The 25,873-nt window shown below is 40.4% G+C and overlaps 1 protein-coding gene across 3 annotated transcripts in view; it reads right to left on the reverse strand.

Annotated features, from left to right (window-relative positions):
- Tax1bp1 (Tax1 binding protein 1) overlaps positions 1-8,373 on the reverse strand; it is a 58,522-nt gene extending 50,149 nt beyond the window's left edge. The window contains exon 1 of one of the 3 annotated variants that reach the window (XM_076913328.1): positions 8,306-8,373. The gene's annotated coding sequence lies outside the window, so the exon portion shown is untranslated. Of the gene's footprint in view, positions 1-3,171; positions 3,888-3,940; positions 4,079-8,305 lie in introns of those variants that run through there. The other 2 variants (XM_034518805.2, XM_076913327.1) reach the window with 2 other exon arrangements.
- Positions 8,374-25,873: the final 17,500 nt, after the last annotated feature.

Raw genomic sequence — 25,873 nt, forward strand, 5'->3', positions numbered from 1 at the left:
AACATCCGCCTTCACTGAGAATGCCAAAGTGCAAAGCCTAGAAGGGAAGCCATGTGCAAAGTCACTGCGTCACTACGTGGCAATGCCTGGAACTGACATCCAGAGAACAAGCCCTGCTTAGTTGGAAAGAGGAAATACAGTCAGGCAGCTTCACCATGCCAGACTCTGCTTCCTTGTCTCTAAGGCATTTCTACAGAAACAAGTGCAGTAAGTTGTGAAGAGAAAGGTAAATTAAAAATTAAAAATTTCCAGTTACTAATTGAAGGGCCTGACATATGTCTAGACACCAATGTCTGAAATGCTACAGTGAGTCCTTCCTGTTACAGTCTCAAAGTTATAATACCAGTAGAATTCTTCTTTATGTGTGTCAGGCTGTAAACTACACTCTATGACAGCAATTCTCAACCTATGAGTCTCAGCTCCTTTCCAGGTCAAATGAACCTTTCACAGGTGTTGCCTAAGATCATCCAAAACCACAGATATTTACATTACAATTATAACAGTAGCAAAATTTCAGTTATGAAGTAGCAGCAACAATAATTTTATGGTTGAGGGTCACTACATGAGGAACTGTAATAAAGGGTCTCAGATTAGGAAGACTGAGAACCACTGACCTGACATCTTTGCACTAAAACCCAATTTAATTATCCCTACAATTCAATAATATCCAAAGACAAGATGAATAAGGAGACAGCAGGCATTAGCTAGGCAAATGTCTAAAACTACAAAGGAAGCATTCTTTCCATGCCATCTTTACTTCCCACTCTTGGGCTCTTACTAGCCCCAAGTGGAGCAATCTTTTGTGGCACTATCTCTTCCAGTGGCTCTACATGAAACTAAATGACACTTTAAATTTTAAGTATTTCATCTATCCTACCAATTAAGCTTCAAAAGAGCTGGGTGATACATTTTATTTTTTAAATCTTCATCAGTTAGCTACAAAACATAGGTAAAAGGGCTTAATTTCTAGCAATCGCTTTAAAAACTCCAAAAGAAAAAACAATGTGTTGGGAGGAAGGGAGGGGATAATGAAAAAGCAGCAAAAATTTTAATTTCATTGTTCTTGTTTCCTTTGTGTGCGATCAGGAATTTCAAAAATAAAAGTCAATAAAAGTAAATAAAAAAGCAAGCTAGTAACAAAAACCCTGTGTCTAACTTACTCCAATAGAAAACACTGCATGAACACTTTGTGCCCTTGCAAAGTACCATAATTAAGATAGTGGTTGACAGCCAATGTTTTTAAAAATCTTCAGTTACAAAAATAGGGGCCTATTTCCAGCACGTGGGAAATAGAGGTAGGTAGATCCCTGTGACTGTGAGGTGGCCTGATCTACACAGTAAGTTCCACACCAGCCAAGGCTACATACAAAGCACCTCCCTGGGAAAAAAAAGAAGTGTGTGTGTGTGTGTGTGTGTGTGTGTGTGTGTGTGTGTGCGCGCGCGCGCGCAATTTCTCTAAACTTAAATCCTAAATGACAGAAACATGTGAAGGAGAATAAAAAATAGCCTGATACTCAATAAATTCCCTATTTACTCTTAAGTCTTCTGCATAGTTTGTAGAATACAATAGTCTCAGAAAGATATTGTCAGCCAACTTTCCAGGAAGCAGAAACAGACACTTGTTATCTGCACTCCTGAAGACGTCTCTGTCTCCACTAGCCTAGCAGCTGCGTATTCCTGTATTCTGACCACCTGTTTTTTTCTCTTTTGAGAGAGACTCTAGTTGAGGCTGGCCTCAAGCTCATGATACTTCTCCCTGCCTCAGCTCTTAAGTGCTAGAATTCCAGGTCTGATTTAACTTACTTTCTGTATTTTTTTAAATAAGTTCATTTGTAAAAGAAAAATTTTAAATATAAATAAATAAATAAATATTATGTTTTTGGCCCACAAGTATTAGTTAGAAGATAGGAAATTTGTAATTTCTCTTAAGGCTTATTTAGAACAATGTAAACTTGAGAGCTACAAGTGCATAAAGCCCAAAGTTTACATACTAACAACCATTCCAAAAGAAATACACCAATAAACTTCACAGGTGAAGCAGGGCTTGGTTGTAAGCACTCCAATACCAACACTCAGAAGGCAGGTAGATGCCAGCCTGGTTTACATGCAGAGCTCCAGGACAGCAAGAGCTACAACATAGTGAGGCCCGGCCAATAAATAAGTAAAAATTATTAATTTTACAGGTAAGGTAATTCTTCCAAGGAAATATAAATATGTAGTTAAAACTGCATATAAAAACTCAGCATCCTAGGGGATGGAGAAATGACTCAGTAATTAAGAGTACTTATGGCTCTTACTGAGGACCTAAGTTGGGTTCACAGCACCTACATGGTGGTCCATCACTCTAGTTTCAGGGGATCTGACACCCTCTTCTGACTTAAGGCATACATTGGTACACATACATAAATGCAGGCAAAACACTCATACACACAAAATCTAAATATCTTTTTTAAAAAACAGCATCCTTTAAAAGTTACAACTTATAATGCCAAGATGTTATTTTTGTCCTTAAAAGGGTATTCAATACTTAAATTTTACATACGTGACAGCGATCCTAAGAGCAAATGGTATGTAATAACTTGAAAACAAGTAGTACAATACAACTGTATTTAAATTTTAACAAATAACGAGGATGAGAGGGAGGTGGTTAACCAGTCATTCCTAGCAGAGACAAATATATTCTTGCAGAAATCTAAGATAAGTTCAGGGTGTCTGCCTTATTAAGCCTAACATTCCAAAGGGGCATAGAAAGGTCCAATTTACCCCTGAGAAGAACAGAATGAAGGCGAGTCCTTGGCCTCAGCCTCTTCACACTTAGAGAGTACCTTATAGATCACAAGCTCACTTTTTTGTTTGTTTGTTTGTTTTCTTCGAGACAGGGTTTCTCTGTGTAGCCCAGGCTGTCCTGGAACTCACTCTGTAGACCAGGCTGGCCTCGAACTCAGAAATCCGCCTGCCTCTGCCTCCCAAGTGCTGGGATTAAAGGCGTGGGCCACTACTGCCCGGCCCAAGCCCACTTTTAACGAATATTATTCAAATAATTATTTCCGAACGTTCTTGAATTGAACACTAAAATTTTAATTAGTATTTGTTCGTGTCCTGATCGTGAATTTTTACCACTGGCATAAAACAGCGACAAATAATAACTTCACATCAAAATTTCTAACATACCAACGTAAGGATAAAGCCGAAAATCTATCATAGTCAAACGCCACAACGTTTTCCAACAAAACTTTCAGGAACAAATTGTACTTCATATTTCTCAAGAGAGAAATACAAGCGTCCACCCCAGCTAAGTTCTAACAGTACAGTTTTCGGGCGAGGAGCGCCAGCCCGAGCACGTCTCGCACCATCTGACGGGTCCAAACACCGGAGAGAGTCAGCGGTGGGTGAGGCGAGGAAGGCGGAGTCGTGAAATCAAGTCCGGACGACCAAAGAGCCAAGTGATCCTCCCCAAGATTTCTTAAAGCTTTCTCCGAGCACCAGGGGGAGGGCTGATTTCCAAACAGCAAGACTTAACTAATCTCTCAGCCCAGGTGAAGCCGGAGATCTGGCCAAAACAGGTAAACAGCAAAACCGGGCGACACAAGGAGTCCCCGCCTCTTCCTCCAGAGACTCAAACCAAAACAATCCGACTTGTCCCCGGCTGGGTCCTCCACCGCTCGTCGCGGCCTAGCGCGCCCGCCACCAGTCCCCTGCCTGTTAGATCCCCGGGCCACCCGCGGCCTAGCGCGCCCGCTCCCGCCACGCTTCCCACTCCACGGTCAACCCAAATCCAGAACACGTCACAATCGCGGCCCGGGAGAAGCTTGTCCTTGGGAAGGAGAGCTTCGTCACCACGGAGACGGTTCCCAACACTCGCCAGGCCCAGGTTCCAGGACCGAGACGGAGCACGAGCGCCGGTTACCTCGAAAGCACGCGGCCCGCCCGCAAGACTTACCCGTCAGGGCCTCAGCCCGGCACGTTACGCCGCGCTCCGGAGGTCAGCCGCTGCCACCACCTCCTCTCAACGCAGACCGGCTTCACCTCCTCAAAGCGGAGAGCTGGCGGCGCGTCACTTCCGCCCTGGGAAGACTCTCTTCCGCTTCTGCGTCTGCGCATGCTCCGTGGCAACACGCCCCACTCGCTAGCTGTGGCGAGTTCTTTAGTGGTTTCCCTGACATCCCGTCCTCTGCGGCTTTCGCTCAGTGATTAATTACCTCAAAACACAGTCCGTTTGAAACAAAGTAACTGAATTGCCAGCGGGGAGAGGCAACTTGGGTCTTAAATATCAGTCTAAGCTAATACATCTGTTTCAATATAGAGAGAAGCCCCAAGAACTCTTAGCTATCAGGAATTGAACTATCATATTCCCGTGTTGCTATGAAACTAATGACATTTACCGTATCACCAGCGAAGAAAGCATTACATTACGTTAAACATTAAAACAATAATATACGCCGGGCAGTAGTGGTGCACGCCTTTAATCCCAGCACTTGGGAGGCAGAGGCAGGCGAATTTCTGATTTCGAGGCCAGCCTGGTCTACAGAGTGAGTTCCAGGACAGCCAGAGAAACCCTGTCTCAAAAAACAACAAAAACAAAAACAAAAAAAAAAACCAACAACAACTCTGATGTCAAGTTCTTTCATTTTCCACACAATTCAAATCCACACTGGCCTCCATAAGACAGGTTCTTACTTAATATTTACTGATTGATTTGTTCCTTATGTATTGAAATTTTTTAAGTTGGGTGTTTTTTTATTTTATTTTTTAATATAGGGATCTCTTCATTCTGATTCTTCAAAAGGAAAAAATTACTGTTGAGAGACATAGGCAGTTGAAGCAAAAGTTAGGTTCAGCATTGTGGTTTTAAAGAAATATTTATGAATAAGATGGGTAGTATATTCATGAGGTAAGGTAATTAATATTCCAAGACAGGAATATGATGGATTTGAATAAAATACACTTGCTTTCATGAAGTTCCAATTCAAACTGGACATCTAACAGGGAAAAGTATGGTATATAAGCCAAAAGTAATTTTAGAAATTTAAATTATTTTCACTTCCATATCATGATTAACCAAGTCTTCCTTCCTAGGTATTTCTTCCTAAGTTGCTCTAAAAAAAAAAAAAAAAAAAAAAAAAAAAAAAAAAAAAAAAACCCACAAGGGAAAACGTGTCGCAAAACCACAATGTTAATAATAATGTAATGAAACTGAGATCTTTTGAGGTTTCAGACACTTTTTTTTTTTTTTTTTTTGGTTTATCGAGACAGGGTTTATCTGTGTAGCCCTGGCTGTCCTGGAACTCAAGCTGGCCACGAACTCAGAAATCTGCCTGCTTCTGTCTCCCAAGTGCTGGGATTAAAGGGTGCACCACCACTGCCCAGGTGTAGCTTGGTTTTTATGCTGGTCCTCCAACAACTGGAGCAGGGGCTGTCTCCAAATTTGTTGTCTGTCAGTGGATCCAGTTTCCCTAACTGGGACGCCTTGTCTGGCCTCAGTGAGAGAGTGTTTGCTTAGTCCTGCAATGACTGATATGTGTGTGTGTGTCTAAAGGGGTGGTTTGTTATTGGGGAGGTCTCCTTTCTCAGAGAAGAAGGGGAGGGGGAATGAAGGGAGGAGCTGCAGAGGGGACTGGGAGAAGAGCAGGGCTGATATTGGGATGTAAAGTGAATAAATAAATTAAAAATTAACAGACTGTCATCACCCTGGGGCAGTAGAATGTCTTAACTCACAGCCAGCCATGAGACCAATCATGGGATCTTGAGTAATCTCAATAAAGAGTTCTGTATGAGCCGGGCTGTGGTGGCGCATGCCTTTAATCCCAGCACTTGCGAGGCAGATTTCTGAGTTCGAGGCCAGCCTGGTCTATGGAGTGAGTTCAAGGACAGCCAGGGCTGTCTCAAAAAACAAAACAAAACAAAAAAAAGAGTTCTGAATGAAGTAAGGAAAACAGAATCCCTGCCCCTGCATTTTGGTAGCTGTGCCTCCTGAGCAACAGAATGGCCCTTTGTGGTTAAATGTCCTTGAGGCATCTATCTATCTATCTATCTATCTATCTATCTATCTATCTATCTATCCATCCATCCATCCCAGGATATTTTCCCATATCTGCACTATGAAAAGAATGATAGTTATACATAGTTAAAATACATATATGCTAGTGAGAATAAATTCCAAATTGTGAATTGTAAGTTAATTCAGTTAATGAAATCAGAAAAACAATACTCTAGCACAAACAATAGTTGAAACATGAATTTTCTGCAGGTATCTTTGTTTTTTTATTTGTAATAGTTCCTGGGGTTTTGGATCACATTTTTTTCAATGAAAATCTTTATTTGGATTTTCACCTTGCTTCATTACTTGTAATGATGGTTCCTTGGGTTTCTAGACCATATTCTCCCCCTAAAATAAGTACATATCCTCTTGATACTTAAATGGACTTTTAAGACAGTCTGTAAGAAGTGAAATACAGAATATCTGCCAGGTGGACCTCAGAATGTTTTGGAGTTTAGACAGGTATATTTTTATGTTACATGACATTCCATGGGATCTGGAGCAGCAACCCATAATCACATTAATTTTTATTTTTTAGGAGAAAAAAGCATGACTATTATGCTAATAATACATAAACGCACAGCCATATCTCTTTAGTTCAAAGCAGATTTTTTTTTTTTTTTAGATTAGGTGAGGTCAAGTTTGATAAGAAATGAGTCAGGTCAGAACACATGTTGTCACAAAATTTAAGAGAATATGTTATTTTTGATGCTTTTTGAAATTCCAAATAGTGACTAAGGGGTTGTAGCACTATTTAAAAACTAGTAAGAAGTAATTTACTGGGCAGCCCACAATATTTCTTGGGTAGTTTAACTTTGAAGAATTCATTTTTAAAATTAATTTATTTAGATATTAATTTTATTTTGTCTTGGTATTTTGAAACAGAGTCTCACTGTTTCACTTTGGCTGGCCTGGACCTTGCTATGTAAACCAGGCTGGCCTCAAGATCTGCCTGCTAATCTTGTAGTGCTAGGATTAAAGACATGCATCATCTTACTTGGTTTGAAGAGTTTCTAAGCGGTTGTCCTGACCTATTGTGTACCATCTACCCTGTGGGTTGTTTGGGTTTTGTTGCATTTTATCGTGTGTGTGTGTGTGTGTGTGTGTGTGTGTTATGTGCAAGTTGTGTGTGTAGTATGTGTCTGTGTCTGTGTCTGTGTGTGTTGTGTGTGTGTCTGTGTGTATGTGTCTGTGTGTGTGTTGTGTGCAAGTTGTATGTGTGGTATGTGTCTGTGTGTGTGTGTTGTGTGTGTGTGTGTTGTGTGTGTGTCTGTGTGTGTTGTGTGTGTGTTTGTGTGTATGTGTCTATGTGTGTGCCTGTGTGTGTGTCTGTGTGTGTTGTGTGCAAGTTGTGTGTGTGTCTGTGTGTGTGTGTGTATAGGCATGTAGTAAATGGAGGTCAGAGGACGACTTTGTGGAGCTGATTCTTTCCTTCCATCTTTCTGTGTTTTCCAGGAATTAAACTTTGTCCTTGAACTTTCACACTAAGTGATTTTTACACACGAGCCATCTTGTCACCCTCTGTCCCTTCGCTCCCCCTCCCAAAAAAAGAACTTAGTCAGGAGTGGTACTGGTCTGCTATCCACAGTACTGGGAAGGTGGAAATCTATAGGGCAGAAAGTCCATGGTTCACAGCCGTACAGGCATTTGAAACACTAACAGGATTTGAAAAGCTATAGAAAAAGCATGCAAAGAAGGGTGTGTGTCTTATAAGGATTGTAAATAGAGTAGTTAATAAATTGAATATTCGCCGGGCGGTGGTGGCGCACGCCTTTAATCCCAGCACTTGGGAGGCAGAGACAGGTGGATTTCTGAGTTCGAGGCCAGCCTGGTCTACAAAGTGAGTTCCAGGATAGCCAGAACTACACAGAGAAACCCTGTCTCAAAAAAACAATAAATAAATAAATAAATAAATAAATAAATAAATAAATAATAGTAAATTGAATATTAAGAAATAAGAAAATGTAATGAACCCGGGGATATAATGGCTCAGGGCCAGAGCCTTTGGCTAATGTATGAAAGGCCCTAAGATTGATTACTAGCACCATAAAACCAAAGAAAAGACAAAAAAAAAAAAAAAAAAAAAATCAAATAAATTCAAATTAAATTCGAATTGGCAAATTCAACTGAAAAACCCAAATAAAGGAATTGTCTTTAATTTTTAGAACAATAAAATAAAGGTTTCTTTAGAGTACATAAAATTCCTTTTTCTGTAGTTTTCATTTTCCTTTTTAAAACATATGCATAGCTTGGCATAGCAGCACTCACCTTTAATTCCTGCACTTGGGAGGCAGAGGCCAGTCCGATCCACACAGTAAGGTCCAGAATAGCCAGGGCTCCATAGTGAGACCCTGTCACAAAAATAAAATAAAAGTGAATACAGAAACAAATAAAAACTACATATGTGCACTGCAAGTAGAGGTGTATTTCTATAATCTCAGCTGTTCAGGAGGCTGATGCAAGCCAATTATGAGTTCAAGGCACTTTCAGAGACTGTCCTAAAATAAATAACTATACATAAAATGAATAAATAAATATAGTGGCCAGCATGATGGCACACTCTTGTAATCCTAGCATAGCGTGCTGAGGCAGAAACAGGGTGAATTCAACAAAAACTTTAGATTTGCAGCACCTCACTTTTGAAAAAAAAAATATTCATTTATTTTTATTTTATGGGTATGAGTGATTTCTGTGCCTGGTATTCAGGGAGGCCAGAAGAAGGTGTTGGATCCCCATAAACTAGAGTTTCAGAAAGTTGTGACCCACCATGTGTGTGCTGGGAATCCAAGCCATCCCCTACTTCCAAGAAAAAAAAAAAAAGTTGAAGGGCCTATGTCTAGGACAGCTGGAAAGTGTTGGAGGGGGAAAAGGGGAAAGTATTCTACTTCCTGGTTCCTGTGTACTCAATAAACAGACTCTTGCAGTATACGTGGCTTTTCCAATGTCCAAATTTCACACCCACCAGCTCAGCTTTCCCGACACCCTGTGCTTGTGAGGACTTTAGCTGATGCACCCTGCAGCTCCTTTCTACTGACCCCACCCCACCCCCAACACCTTGCTTTCTGTTCTAAAGGGTTTTGGTGTGGAAAGACCTCCACCTCCACCCCCACTGAGATGTTCCTCCTGGACAACTTGCCCAGATCTTAGTATCAGAGTTCTAGGACGTTCTAGATGACAGGTTCCTGAAAAGCCCCTGTCGAATTTCTAGGGGATAACTACCTTCCGCGCTCGTTTATTCAGGAGTCCCCTGCACATCTGTAAAAGGTAGCTCTGGAGCCTGAGAGATGCTCTTCTTTGGGAGTCTCTGCCTGCAGGTAGTATTTGTTCCTTGTCACTTCCTTTGAGTTCCCTTTATTCCTGTTGGCCTGAGCCTGACACAGTTAAATTTTCAATTAACCTTTCCAAGGTTCAAATCACTGCGCATTTTCCCTCTGCTGATTGGACTCCAACTGTTACAAACACTTTCATAGGCTAGCTCAGTAAGTTAATTTAGTTATGACCAGCCAGAATTGTACCTTGCAATCCTTTGCTCTACTGCAATTTTGAACTGTTATTTGATGTTAATTATGATGCATAGGTATAAGAAGCATTGATGATATACTTTAGATTGTAGAATTCAATGAATGATGATTTATTACCATTCAACACTGGGTTTAAAAGATGAGAAGACGCTGTATTTATAAACATGCCACAAGGACAAAGGAAATATGAAATAATTACTCAGTACTCCATACTGACCATGTTTAGAACATGACATCTTTTTTAGTAAATTGTGAAAGGTTCCAAGACAAGCTATGAGTTGATGAAATTTCCTTTCTAAAATCTAATTAATTTAGTTATTTTTGTGGTGCTAAAGATCAAACCCAGGGACTTACACATGCTACACAAGTTGTTCCACCACTGAACAGCAACCCCTAGTTCTTATTTTTAGATTATTGTTTTATCTGTGGACATGGGAACACGTCCTCTTGTTAAGTTACTGAGGCAGGGCTAGGACTCAAGACCTTGCTTCTGCATCTTGTGTAGCTAGGGTTAAATGTGAGAACTGTCAGGCATGGCTAATTAATTCTTATTTCCAAGCCAGGATCTTACTAGGTAGTCTGAGATGGTTTTAAACTGCTATGTAGTTCAGGTTGGCCTTGATCTTATGATTTTCCTGCCTCTCCGTCCAAGGCGCTGGGATTACAAGCATGTACCACCAGGCCCAGATTACTGTGAGACAGGATCTCTGAAAATTTCCCAGGCTGATCTTGAATTCTCTCTGTAGCCTAGGAAATTCTTAGAGCTTCAATCCTCCTGTCTCAGCCTCCTGAGAAGCTTGGATTTCAGGAGCAAGCCACATGGCCTGGCAGAGTTTGTAGTGCTAAGGAGAATTGAACCCTGGGGCCTCAGAATTGCTAGAAAATTGTTCTGCTGCTGAGCTATATCCCCATCCAAAGTTTCATTTAAATCCTCCCCTATCTGTGTCAGCCCTTTCCTTTTGATTTCCTTCCTAGACTCAATAACAAATACCAGGCAGTCTTATCCAGGGGGGAAAAAAATGAAACTGACTCTCAACAGTCATCTCTGTGACTACAAAGAACTAAGTTCAACTGATCTCAAAGACAAGCATGAAGCTGCATCATCAATGAGAAGGGTAGGCAAGTTCAGGACCACATGTGCTGCCCCTGCAGGAGAGTTTACTTTCTCTCCATATCTCCTACCAAGTTGCATTCAATTCTTCTTTCTGTCCCATTTCATCTGCTTTAAAGACCAATCTAAAAATAAGCCTGTGGATGAAGGTTTCGACCATAGCTACTCAAGAAGCCAGAAGCCACAAATTCAGGGCTTTCCTGAGCTATGGAGTTACTTCAAGGCTAGCCTGGACAACTTAGTAAAATCGTTCTCAAAATAAAAAGCAAAAAAGAAGGCTGGGAAAATAGCTCAGTATCAGAGCAGTTGTCTCGCTGGCATGAGACCTAAATGTAATATCCCATACAAGAAAAAAGAAACTGAAAGCTGTGTGCCATCATACTTGATATATTAACCTGTCCCACCCTCCCCCTATTTTCTCTATCTGTAGCTCGCAACGTTCCCAACCCTCCCAACCTTTGCCCTTATAAAACAGTATGCTTGCAGGCTTAGGGATGGGACATAGAAGGAAACCTCTCTGGCTTCAGTTTCCAAAATCCCAAACCCCCCAAATAGGGAGAAAATTTAAGCTGAATAGAAGACAGTTTGAGAAGGAAGCCAGGGATAAGAAAGAGGTTTGCAAGTAGAAAAGGAATATGTGTTGTCCTCCCTGCCACCAACTCTGATGAGTTCTCTGAGCTGGCAGAGTGGGGAAAAGTATATTAGGTAGATACTCACTCGAAGCCTGGCTAGCCGTCCTGAGTCTCCCCGCTCTACCAGAATAATGAGTGATGCCCCAAATTTTTGAAAACCCTGGAATTGGGCTCTTCGAGACAGAAGTTGAATTGTTGAAGTGTGTTAAGGTGTACATTTATTTGTTTTTATTTGCGGTCCTCCTAGCTTACCTCCTGAGTATAAAGATCACGTGTTCGCACTATCACAAATGTACCCGCATAAAATGTACATTTATCTAGAGGCTTGATCGTTGGCCTATACATTTATATTGGTACATGCTCCTTGACGTTTTCATTTTCCATCTTTTATCTGTGCAATGTGTTCAAATTCTACCAGTACATTCAAAGGTCCTGTGACAGGTCATCACTGATCCTCTCATTCTCAAACCCCTTTTCAGTTCTCAGAAATTATCCCATAAACTCTTCAATGGTCAAAAATACAATGTTTTTTCTTTGTTTTTTTTCTTTCCTTTTTTCCTTTTCTTTTCTTTTCTTTTCTTTCTTTCTTTCTTTCTTTCTTTCTTTCTTTTTTGAGACAGGGTCTCTATGTAGTCCCAACAGTTCTGAAGTTCCTATGTGTTGTGGGTTTTCCTGATGCTGTTTGTATTCTGATGTTAATTCTGCTTGCTCAAGAGGGGTTGTCTCTGAAGAGCAGCCCATCACACACTCAGGTGATCTTAGGTGAACCTTCTCCCCATTTTAACTGGTCAGTAAAGGCTAGAGCCTGTGATTGGGCAGTGGAGGGGAAAGGTGGGACTGGAGTGGAGATAGGGAGAGAGGCAGAAGAGGGCCAGAGGGGAAGGAGAAAGGATGAAGGAAGAGAAGGAGGAAGCCATGATGGGCCAGAACCACGTGGCTAGGAGAAATCACAAGTAGCAAAGGATCTTATGACTGGGAAATAAGTTAGTATAGTGTTAAGTCTGCCCAATCTAGGCTTATATTTATAATAATTGGATTGTGTGTGTTTTTTATATGGGCTTATCAGGGATGGAAATTTCATCAACACCTATGTAGATCAGGCTGGTCTTAAACTCATAGAGACCCTCCTGCCTCTGCCTTCTAGTGCTGGGATTAAAGGTGGGTGCCACCATACCTGGCTACATTTTCCTACTGTCCTCTGTCACACAGCTGTACTATAGTCTCTCGCCTCTCCTAGGGCCCTTGCACTCCTGTAAGTTCACCTCTTGTTCAAAGTCTAGTCTTAAGTCCCTTTGGCTTTAAATTATTGTCTATGATTATTATATTTAGCTGTCAAATATGATAATATTTTCATTATAGCACCCCCTAACCTAAAAGTTCAAAATCTGTGTAATCTGGAATCTGAAAGTTTTGAATGCCAGCATAATACTGAAAAAAATGGAAAATTTCATATCTGATCTGATCTAATGAGTCACAGCTAAAAACCAAGTGCAACAAAAACATCAAGCAAAATTATCTATAAGGTTTTTATGAGGTGATAAATCTCAGGTCTGGATCTCTTCTACAAGTTATCTCATTGTATACATGCAAGTAGTCCAAAGTCAAAATATCTGAAAATCTGACAGTCTTCTGGTCCAAATGTTTGGGATATGGGATATTTAAACTGTGATAACTACCATATCTGTGCATCTGCCCAGGCTGTCCTATCAACAATACTACAATATAAACATTGTCCTGTAGATGCTACACAGGTGTCTTGCACCCAATTTTATTTTTATACAGGAATTGGCTATGTAGTCCAAACTGGCCAGGGCATCTCAATTCTCCTGTCTTGGCCATATTGGGTTTATAGTCATGAGTCGCCTATGCCTAGCTTTTTGTTGTTGTTGTTGTTGTTGTTGTTGTTGTTGTTCTAGCTTGTTTTGTTGTCTTTTTGTTTTAGGGGAAGGTCATTTGCTTGTGTTTGCTTTGATTTAGTGAGTCAGAATCTCACTATATAGCCCAAGTTGGCCACAAACTTGCAATCCTCCTGCTTCAGCCTCCATCAAATGTTGGAATTATAACCATGTGTCATCACATGCAGCTTCAAAGTACATCTTTAGTTTTGTTTTGTTACTGGGTATTGAACCTAGCACCTCGTGTATGCTGGGCAAGTGCTCTAGTCCTGAGCTATGTATGTATCCAGCCCCACACAACTCCCTTCATCTATTACCACTTTCTGTACCGATTGGGTCTTAGCTAGAAACAGGGCACTCTCAAGAAGTCACTGATGAACGTTTGGTGACTAAACAATTTGAGAAATCTCCTAAGCTTCTCTAACCATACCGAACAGGCAACAGGAAGTCCAAAGGTAACAAGGCAATGAACTCATGACACGCATGTGATAGAAGCTGTGACCATAATGATGACCAATCTGTGGCCTCTCTCCATGATATCATGCTGATGCTACTGATTGGCTACATTCAACTGGAACTAGAAGCAATGTGATTAATTCCTTCCCAGTCAGGTTGCTGGGGCAGAAAGAAGAGAATCAGGAATGGAGAAGGGTTGGGGAAGTGGAGATGGAGATAAAGAACAGCAAAGAATGACCTCCGTGGTGAATCTCGGCAGTGGTGGCGCATGCCTTTAATCCCAGCACTTGGGAGGCAGAGGCAGGCAGATTTCTGAGTTCAAGGCCAGCCTGGTCTACAGAGTGAGCTCCAGGACAGCCTAGGGCTACACAGAGAAACCCTGTCTCGAACCACCCCCCCCCAAAAAAAAACCAAAACAAAAAACAAAAAAAACCCAAAACAAAAAGAATGACCTCGTCATATGGCACCACTAAAGACTCAGTTTCTCTAGCCATAAACCTGGAAGTTTTTCTTACTGTACTGTGTAAATCACCAAGTTTACAAGTGTTGCGCTCTCACATTCTTCACGAGTGTCCCTTCTTGCCAACTGTGTAGCCCAAGCAGACATTGAAGTTTCAATCCTCCTGCCTCAGTCTTCCAAGTTACTAGAAGTAATTCCAGCCTGCACCTCAGGCCTAGTAATCCTACTCATCTTAATAAATAGCCACATTCCTTATCCAGTCTCTCAGCCTCTGGTTTCAAAGCCACCTTTTGCCACGTCTTCCTTTCTTCATGCTGCTACAGAAGCTCTTTCTGAAAGACTAAGCACTAGTCTCTGTGACGTGAGGGCCACTCCTTTGCTCCAGATTTTTAATTTTAAAATTAACTACGAATTTCATATGCCAATTTTTCAATAAAAGCCAAGATATACTGAAGTGTGTTGAGTAAAATGTCAAATGCTTCCAAAAGGTGATCATAACTAACAATTTCAATATGACTTTCTAGTTAGAATTTTTTTTTTTAAAATTATCTTGAAATAATTATAGACGTCCAGAAGGCAGGAATAAAATGGTACAGAGAGTCCCAAATGTTGTGTTTTGTATCCCCCGCCCAAGAGATGTGCTCCAGTTCTAATCCCAAGTGCCTATTAATGTGATCTCATCTGGAAACAGAGTCCTTTCTGATCTATCAGATAGTAATGAACTAGATGTACTAGATTAGGCTGAACACCAAACCAATGATTTATGTTCTCATAAAAAGAAGAAACTTTGGCCAAAGACACGTGAAAAATAAACCATGTGACCACAGAGACACACTTTGTAACATATCTACAAGTTCAGGAGCAGCAGGCACCGTTTGGCAGCCATCAGCAGGAGGAAAAGGTAAGGAGGGACACTTCTTTAGGTCAGCTTCAAGAACATTGCCCATTCCTCCAAGGCAACATCTTGACCTTGGACTTCTGAGCTGTGGAGTTCTCAGCTCCAGAATCGTGAGAGGGATTTCTGTTGTTCTAAGTCATCGTGCCTGTGATAGTTTAGCAGCCCTACAAATCCAGTTTCAGGAGCTTCCTCCGACAGGAACATCTTTTGATACTGTGCCACAATACCCACCGCCCCCCCAAAATTGCTATTAGTATAGCACTGTCAACTAGTGAACAAGCTTGTTCAGATTTCACTCCAGATTGTTTACATACACACACACACACACACACACAGAGAGAGAGAGAGAGAGAGAGAAAGAGAGAGAGAGAGAGAGAGAGAGAGAGAGATTTCTCTTCTTTTTAAAAAAATGAATGCCAGTAAAGCCCTGTATCTCCAAGCTATAACCTCAACCCTTCATTGCTTATAAACTCCCTTAGTTCTCAGTTCACATAAAATTAACTATCAATAACATGTGCAGTGGACAAAAGGCTTTTTTTAAATGAGGAATGTCCTCAAATTAAGAAAAATACCAACGAATGGGAAAAGATGGGTTAAAAATAGAAATAGCCAATTCATAGAAGGAGGAGTGTAAATGACCACTAAGTGCATGGGTGGCTGCTGAGCTACACTAACACTTGGTGAAGCACACATTGTAATTACCATGAAATGGTTTTCCAGCCTAGCTACGATGGTCCAGGCTTGTAATCCTAGCTTCCTAGAGACAGAGAGTCAGGAAGATGACAAGTTTGATTCTGGTCTGGTCTACATCGTGAGTTCTAGGCCATCCAAAACTGTATTACAAGACCTTGCCCCACAATAAAAACAATAAATAAATAAATAAATAAATAAACATATTTCCAAGTGATACAATCTTTCAAATGAATACAAGAGGCAGAAATGTTTATACTCTGTGAGGTGGGATATAAATTAACACATTTTTCAAAAGACAATTTAGAAACACACATGATATCTAAGATGTACCATTTGACCCAAAGATTGCAGTTTTAGGGCTCTCGAGAATACTTTTGTACATACAGAGGAATGATACTCAAGAGGATATATTGTTTTTAATATATAATAACATTTTAATAATAAGAAAAATCAGACAAGCTAAATGTTGATCCATAAAAAAAATGATTATGGGCCTGGAAAAATGGTTCAGCAGTTAAGAGCACTTGCTGCTCTTACAGAGAACCTGGCTTCAATCTTTAGCACCCATTTGGTGGCTCACCACCATTTGTAACTCCAGTTCTAGGACATCTGACATATTCTTATGGCCTCCAAGTACACTAGCATGTGGTGCATATGTATACATGAAAGAAAAACATTCATACATATAAGATAAATTTACATTTTAAAAAAAAGAGAATGGTTGAATTGTAACATGCCCTCATCTTATAGCATGAGAAGAATAAAGCTGACAATTGCACTCTTGAGTGACTAAACAAAATCATGGAACAGTGCACGTTAGAGAGGCCAATTAAAGGAAGGTAGGTGTTACCTGGATTGCTATCTGAGTTCTGGGGATAGTTTAAATATTTACTCAACCTTTGGAACTTCAGTTCCTCCATAGCAAATGAGAATGTTAACATTAGTGTCTATCTCAAAGGCTTATGTTCGTATTAAATGAGTTGGTACATATCTGGTATCTGGCACTTAGATATTTTTAGTAAATGTTAACTACTACCATCATTATTGCTTTAGTATAAAATCTATATATTACTTCCATATCTATATCTATCTGTACATACATATATACATATATACATACATACACACACATGCAAAACACATACACACTTCTGCTAGACAGAGAAGTATACACTTACAGTATTATTAGAGGCAGAAAACTAAAAATTTGAAGCCAGCCTGAGCTACATAATGAGACCCTGTCTCAAAAAAGAAAAGCCAACATATACATATATGTGTGTGTTCATATGTGCAGGTACATATATGTACATATATGCATATAAATATGGATGCCAGTGGTCAACTTGGATGTAATTCCTCAAAAACTATCCATCATGACTGCTGGGACAGGGTGTTTTTCTAGGTCCCAGGGTCACCCTTTAAGCTATGGTGGCTGGCCAGTGTGTCCCAGGGATCTGCCAGTCTCTGCCTCTTTGAGACTAGGATTACAAGGACAGGCCACCATGTCTGTTTTTAGAGGGTGTTGGAGATCAGATCCAGGTCCCCAAGCTTGTGTGGCAAGCACTTTACCAACAGAACTGACTTCCAATCTTCTATATAAACTTAGCATGTTGGCAGCTGATACTGGGCCTCAGTGGGAGACACAGCAGCAGCAGTTGGGTCAGCAGAACCAGCTGTGTGATCACTAGGGACAAAGTGACTAGTTCTTCATGAGCCATGACTAGCAGTATCATTTTCAAGTTGTCTCCAAAGCTTATGAATTATCCACTTCCTATTTTTTTTTTCAAAACAGGGTTTTTCTGTGTAGCCCTGCCTGTCCAAGAACTAGTCGTACAGACCAGGCTGGCCTCAAACTTAAAGATCCACATACCTCTGCCTCCTGCCCAAATGTTGGGATTAAAAATGTGTGTGCCACTGCCTGGCAAGACTGTCTTTTTAATAAAGATTTTCCCCGCTGGGCAGTGGTGGCACACGCCTTTAATCCCAGCACTTGGGAGGCAGAGGCAGGAGAATTTCTGAGTTCAAGGCCAGCCTGGTCTACAGAGTGAGTTCCAGGACAGCCAGGGCTACACAGAGAAACCCTGTCTCGAAAAACAAAGCAAAATAAGATTTTCCCCTACTTATCTGGAGTTCTTTGCTTTCTTTACTATATATTAAGAACTTTGACTACTAGGAGGATTTTTATTTGTAATAAAAACTCTCTCTAACCTTTTATTATGAACAATTTCAAACATGTAAAAAAGCAGAATAATGCTTGTACAGTGAGTATCTGCATACTGTACACCTAGACTCAATAACCAGTATTTTTTTGTGTGTTCATATGTTTTGTTTATTTGGTAGATTTAGTCTCAGTTTTCAGATGGAATTTTGAAATGCAGCTCAAGCATGCTCAAACTCAGTCCTTCTCCCTCAGCATCCCTGGTGCAGGGGTACAGAAGTCCACTAAGCACAGTTAGTCATGTTTTCATATGCTTGCCTTGTCTTTATAGATGCCGAGATGTTTCTTCCTGAACATTTGGAGTGTAGCTGTCAGATCAGTGATTGTTTTGTTTTGTCCTAACTGGAAACAAATGCAGTTTTTTTGGTTTTTTGTTTTTTTGTTTTTTTTTGTTTGTTTGTTTTTTGTTTTTTTTACAAAACAGAATCTATGAGATTTAGGCCTTCTTTTATAGCCCAGCTTCTACCCACAGATCAAGAAGAAACAGAAACTAACAGCTGTTAGTTAGACTAACAGGATGTGCTGGGCTTATCTGCGTGAGTAGAGCAAGAGAGGTGACACTAGGACACAGGCTCTGGGCTGCTCCAAATGCACATAATCTGCTCCTCTTGCCTTCAGCCTGCTTAAGGAACAGACAGAGACAGGGGGATACAAGCGTTAACCATTTCCTTGGCTCAGAACCACGTTCTTGGGAATGCTGAGCAGGGTGGACACATACACTTAGTTATCATCCACTGCTGTCAGAAGTTTGCACAAATGTCTCAGCATGGTGATCACAAACTGCCACAGCCTGATTACGATCTAACTGTCCAGCACTGGCCACTTCCGCTTAGGAAACCCCAATTAACACAGTTTCTAGAACATATTTCAAAATGTTTTTTCCCTCTGTGTCTGTGCTCAAATTCTCACTCAATCTTTAAAGCCTAAAATGCATGCCGTAAGCTCAGGGAAATGTTTGCATATGTCTTATTTTGCTTGTCAAATTACCATCTCCATATTACCATCTCGAGCTTTTCTCCATATTAAGTAAATTCAAGAAAGCGAGAACCCTGTTTTAGTACCTTTCCATGGTGTTTATCAAAAAATACGCAGTTAATTTTTGTGAGTTTAATTAGAGTAACAATCTATAGTAGCTTTACAAGTAAATACCAGTAATTAAAAAGAACTATAATGAGAAAGAAGTTCAAATGGTCAATTTTTTTTCCCTAGGAAGGGATTCATTGTGTAGTACAGCCGGCTGTGGCCTCATGATGCTCCTGCTTCTGCCGCTGCAGAGGTAGGATGACAGCCAGTATACCTGGCTCAGATGGCCAATTCTCTCTGCTTGCTCGTCCCCATATTCGCTAACACATCCTTTGGGAAGCTTTCTGAGACCCTAAGAATTCCCACACTATTTTCTTTTGGAGCATTAAGACCTTCTACATGCTGGGTAAATGCTCTGCCACTAAGCTATGTCCCCAGCCCTCTTTCTCACTATTCTGAGTCAGGGTCTCACTAACTTGCCTAAGCAGGCACTGAACTTGCTGTCCTCCTGCCTTAGTATACAAAGTAGCTGGAATTTCAGGCTTTTATCACCAAACATCATCCCCTACTACAGTCTTTTGACACTATACCTACTGTTTATTCACACTTTATAATAATTCATTAGTTTTCATGATTATTTTACTAATATCTTTCGCTATCAGTAGTAAATGTTCCTATGTGGTAAATGATCACGTTTGGTTTCCATGGCCTTAACGCGTAATAAAATGAATAAGTGACTGAATATAGTGGCAGCATGGTGATTAAAAGTCAAGAGTTTATGCAGAGAAATACTAATAACTATATAAGAAATCATCCTAGAAGAGAGATCAAACATTTGGGTTACAAAATGATATACCTGCCACGCTCTGTGTGCCATTTTAAATAATAATCAAAAGACTGGGAAACTACTTGTGAGTTAATCTAACAAAAAATTCATTAACCAATTTTTTTTTATAAATCAATCGTTGCATGTTCTAGCAGGCAGCGGTTTTAACATAGATTTTCCAGTTGTCATGGTGATGCAGGCCTATAATCCCAACACTTATTGGACATAGGGGTGAGGGAAGAGAAAGATCGGGAGTTCAAGGTTAACTTCATCTATACTTTGAGTTCCAAGACAACCTGAGTTTCATGAGACCCTGCCTCAAAAACCAAAAGCCAAACAACAACTTTCTATATACATGTGTATGCGAGTATGTGCTCTTAAAAGGCACACACACTCACACACATACACACGGGGGCAGGGAGAGGGCGGATAGGAGAAGGGAAATGGAGGAAAGGAGCAGTGCTTGTAATGGCTTCATTAGAAGCTATTTTTTAATTTGCAAGAAAATTACCATCTTAGCCTGAATCAATTATTGACACTATCTAATTTAGAGAGAGTAAAGTGGAGAAATAGCAATTATCTAATTTTCATGATGAAATCATTTAATTGGCAACATAAAGCAAAACCCAGACTGTCAAAATAAACCAAGTTATTAATATTAATCATACCTTCAAGATGATTTACAATGTCTTCATTTTCATTGTAAAGAGAGTCAGCATACATTTTTATGGTCTAAAACTTACTTAAGATGATGAAAAAAATATTTTTAAAAGTTCTTTTAGTATCCTTCAAAGCAGTCTGCCACCTTAGACTCAAATACTGACTTGTGTTTGGCACGAAGCTTAAGATCAGATGCTGGTACTATTCCTCATTAAGGAAAAAGCCTCTCTGTATGTTTTTGATGTTCATTTCTGACACTTAATTAGAATTAATGAACTTAGCCATTTACAGATGGCAAGGGCTGCCAGAACTTCAGAAACCATATACCAGAAAGATTGATGAGATTTGTGACTTTACTCACATGAGGCCAAGTGAGATCAGACACTTTAAATTCTACATGTGTAGCTGAGCATGTGTTATCTCCATGTCTGTAGAAGTCTAAGTGAGCCTAAGGCACGATCTTTGGCAGCTTGGTGCTGTACAAGAAGCATAAGGAAATTGTCTGTAAAAGAACACATTAGAATCCCCAGTACTTCTTGGTGGGATCACTCTGTTACCAAACAGTGATGGAATGTTTAAATACAAATAAAGTATGCTTTTCCCTAGTGGTGTCCACTCTCTGTGTGTAATTACTGGATATATATATATTGGGTAGTTCCAACTTTGAATGAGTGTTTTCATCTCTCACTTAGGGGGTCAGCTCATCTCTTGGCACCCTCGACTCAGTAAACAACAGCCTCCAGATGTCAACGTGCTCTCCTGCCAGCACCAGCAGATGGTTGTGTGGATGGCAGACATGAAACCTTCACACACAGCTCCGCTCCAAGCTAGCCAGCTCACTTTCATAACCTGGTTGACACACACACAAGACGTCACATGGTTTGTATTTGACCTTAGAAATAGTATAATAATAAAAAGCACGGGCAACTTGAAAAGAACTAAAACATTATCAATTTCTTTCATCCACCTATTTTAGACTTCTATTTGTCTGATTGTCTTCAGAGGTGACTGCCATTTAAAATTTTTGGTTTTGTTTTTCTATGTTTCTCTCTTCACGTCATCCTTTCTATCCTACCCTTTCCCCCTTCCCCACACATTAGGGGTGCAAGCCAAGGCCTTGTGCATGCTAAGCAATCACTCTGCTACTGAACTACCCAGCTCTTGATATGTATTCTTTTAGATCAAGTCTCCCTCTGTAGCCCAGGCAACTCCTGAGTTGAAGTTTCTCCTGCCCCTGGCTATGTGTTGGGATTACAGGCAGGGACCACCAAGCCCATTATCTAAGCATTTTCAAAAGTAATTTTAGCATGTAGGTATGTCTAATTAAACTCTGTATTGTTTTATTTCCACTGGCTGTGCTTTATAACAATAATAGCATATTTAATGTCATTTTCTGTGTCTCCCTTTCTTTTCCAACCAGCAGAATGTTACCAAGGTTCATCTGTGTTATTGCTTACAGCCTCAGATCACACATCCACTCCACCGCTGTATCAGTGCATGATGACAGCATAGTTTGTGAATAAATTTTTCAGTGTCTGGCCATACTGGAGCTTCCCATAGGTTTATGTAAAAAGTAACTTTTATTGACCAGATATAATTGTCTTCTTAGAGGCTTACTGCTAAATAAACTTACCCTTTCTAGCTCTTTCTGAATTCTGGCTGACTACTGGCTCAGCTGCCCTGGCTAAAACTCCTCTCCATGTTGAATGATTCAAATTGGGTTCTCTCGGCTTCTGACTGAATTGCTCTACTTGAAAAAACTGCTTCTGAGCTCTAAGAACTGAACTGCACAGACTCAGCTGAACTCAACTGTATTGCCTGAACTCACTTGAACTTCACTCACTCAACTGCCCTCCCCTCCTGACTCTGTGCTGTTCTAACAAGTTCTCTCTTTCCCATGCTGTTCTCTTATTAAGAAGCCTCTCTTTCCTCTGCTGTTCTTGTGAGAGTTGGGCAGATCCCTATCTCTGACTTATTCTGTCACATCTTTCTCAGATTTGTCACTTTGTCACTCAATTAGACTTCGCTTTCAGACATGGCTGCTTCCTTCTACAAATTAACCTTACCTACTTTGTTTGTGAGTAAAGGTGTGTACTAAGGGAGTGTCTACATTCCAGCCAGAGGGCTTAAAGGTGCGTCATTCTAGCCAAACCTCACAGACCTAAAAGGTCTTTGGGTATGATCCCTTGCCAAAGCAGCTGTGTTGCTGGATTAAAATTCCTCTACATGTTTGGGGTTTATTGTTTTGGTTTTGCCTTTATGGATGGTGCCACTGTGAAAACGCATGGAAAACAGGCCCAGATTTCTTAAGGGTAAAACCTAGGAATGAAATAATAGAATTTTAAAACCTCAGCAAGTCAGCGTTACAAGGCAATGCCAAGCTTTTCTAAAGTGATTGATTATCTATCAGGTCGCTCTTTATGGTCTTTTCTGCAGCCAGCAGTCCACGCCATACTGCTTCAGCCACAAGATCAATCTCGACAGGGATGGCACTATGCCAGGACTGACAGGAAGGTTTACCAGTTTTTTAATGCAAAATGAGAATTTGCATTCCTTTGCAAAGGAATCTTGGGCAGATCATCTGGACTGCCCTCTACAAAAAAAAGCAGAAAAAAAAAAGGGTAGTCAGAAGAAACTGAAAAGAACCTGACACACAGCCAAATGCCAGCAGGTTATCGCCAGAGTGGCTCTCAATGATACAAAGGCCAAAGGAAATGAGAAACCAGAAGTTAGGCAAGCTTAGTGAGAGCACGATATAGGGACTGCCAAGGACACACACACACAAAGCCAAAGGCATCAAAGACAGATAGCAATGGCTGCTGTCAAGGTCCTGATTAAGGCAGCACCTACGCAAAGACTATTAAGCCTAAAAGTCTCTGCTCCAGGGGTCAGTGGAAAACGCTGAATTGGTAGGTCAGAGTTTTAAATAAAGATCTATCTGTAACTCTTTTTTAAAAAAAATTATTTATTTATTTTATGTATATGAGTACACCATTGCTCTCTTCAGACACACCAGAAGAGGGTATCGGATCCCATTACAGATGGTTGTGAGCCAACATGTGGTTGCTGGGAATTGAAATCAGGATTTCTGGAAGAGAAGTCAGTGCTCTTAACCACTGAGCCATCTCTCCAGCCCCTCATCTGTAACTCTAAACAACAACAACAACAGTGATTGCCAAATTTACAGTAACACCAGCAGCTTGTAAGAATTCCTGTCCATCCATCTTCCCACCAGCATTTGAAATTATCAGACTTTATACTAATGCAGGAGATGAGGAATTTGGAATTACTCCTTGGCTGTCTCATCATGTTCAACCATGATGACATTCCAATCCACCTCAGAGCTGTGGACCAGAAGAAACTGGAGGCGGTAGAAAAGAGTGGACAGTTTCTCACTGGGTCATTGAGAATTGCACCATCTGTACAGCTATTCCCTGCAAAAAGCCTTTCCTAAGACTCTCAAGGTCATATAACATGTACATTCATTCCTTTTAACAATATGGTTAGTTTCTTCTATGTGACAGCTACTTTCCTAGACCCAGGAGTATCACAGTAAGTGAAATAAGAAAAATCCTGTCATTCATTATTGATGAGAGGGGGAAACAGGCAATAACCAATGAATATGTGAGCAAAGCATGGTGGCACATATGTGTAATTCTAGCACACAGGAAGTTCAGGCAAGAGGATCAGAAGATCGAGGCTAGCTTGAGCTACATGTTGGTTTCCAAGCTAGCTTGTACTACATAGAAAGAACCTCCTAGAACAAAATGCCGAGAACCGAAAAAAAAAAAAAAAATGTGTACTATAATGAAGGTGAAGACCTGTTTGAAGGCTAGACAAAACAGGTTCAAATTCATTTTCAAACCATACCAGGCACTTGATTTCTCTGAACTCTCACCACTCTAGAGGAGGTGCGACCTGGGAGAACAGAACTGATAAATGAGGCAGACTAAAGTTTCATGTGCTAATAGCCAACTTTATTCAGAGCATCAGACAATTTATACTGTGAGAGTTAAGAAAGGTCTCATGAGTAAAGCTCTCATGAGTTCAAGCTGTACTCAATCACAGGGACAAGCTGCACAGGCAAAATCGTGCTTTTGCATAGAGGCATATAAAAGATAATTTAAATATTTAATTGAATAACAACAGCAAATGATAATAAGTTATCAGAAGTAAACTCACTTATCCACTACACCTAGGAGGAGCACAAAGACACTTTCCAAGAACAATTCAGGGTTTGGAAGAAACTGAAGTCATAGACTCTTTGTTTCCTTGGAGTGCTCTCAGAATTCTTCTCACACAACTCAATTCCTGGACCATGCTCCAACATGAGCCTGTCTTCCATTTTATCAGGAAGTGTTATCCTGCGTGTATACAGAGATTAGTATTCTTTACTGTCTGCACATTTTAAAGAGTGTCTTGGGACAAGAACTCAAGGATTTCAAGGGTGGAGCAATGTCATCTCCTCCACTGTTTCTCCTGGAGCTGGACCCACAAGGGCACCATTCCTAATAGACATGGAAGCCTACACCCTCCAGCATAGATCTGTGCATTGAACCTACTTGCCTTCTCCTTAGTTGAACAAATATCTTGAGTCTGATTCTTCCTTTGTTTTTCTGCACAGGGTCATGAGCCTTGGTATTATTAGCTCTGTTCTTCTTAACCCACTATCCTCCTTGTTATTTTTCTGACATCACAAATAACAGTATCAAATACTCATGGTAATAAGGTGTGGCAATTAGACATAAACTAACATTCCTGGCATCTCCTGTATATTTAAATTACCTTTAGATTATTTATGATACTTACTACAATGGATGTGTGTGCTTGGAGAAGCCAGAAGAGGATCCCCTGACATCTGTGGGCTGTCCTATGTGGGAGCTGAGAATCAAGCCCCTGCCCTCTGGAAGAGTAGGAAGCACTCTTAATCTCTAGGCCATTTCTCCAGTCCCAATTTAAAGATATTGCAATCACTTTTAAAGTCTGATAATGTAGTAGCAGATTCTGATATTTAGAAATGTGCACTGAATGTCTTTGAGAGGAATTACATGGTATCACGTATGAAATTGTCAAGGAATAGCATTTTTAAAAAATAAGAAATTGTATAATATTAGTTTACTTTAATGTAATCTAGAGGTAGAGAGAAAACTGGTAAATTGGTTTACACATATAGCCACAGAGAAAGAAATATATGGGGCTTGTGGTATGATCCATTTTAATGCAGTCTGTAAATCAAATGCCAACACCTTGCATAAAGTAGCTATTCTCAATTCCAGTTGGGTCTGAAAGACTGAAAAATAAAATTTCAGATTACTACACAGAGGTTACTATCATGAAAGTGTCCTAGAAACGCTTCCAGTTTAGAAGCAGCTCTTTTCAAAGCCATTGTCTAGGATGTATGATTGTATTCTGGGTAATCCAAGCCTTTGAAACGTAAACTGTC

The sequence above is a fragment of the Arvicanthis niloticus genome, chromosome 15, assembly GCF_011762505.2.
Source record: "Arvicanthis niloticus isolate mArvNil1 chromosome 15, mArvNil1.pat.X, whole genome shotgun sequence".
NCBI classification, from domain to species: domain Eukaryota; kingdom Metazoa; phylum Chordata; class Mammalia; order Rodentia; family Muridae; genus Arvicanthis; species Arvicanthis niloticus.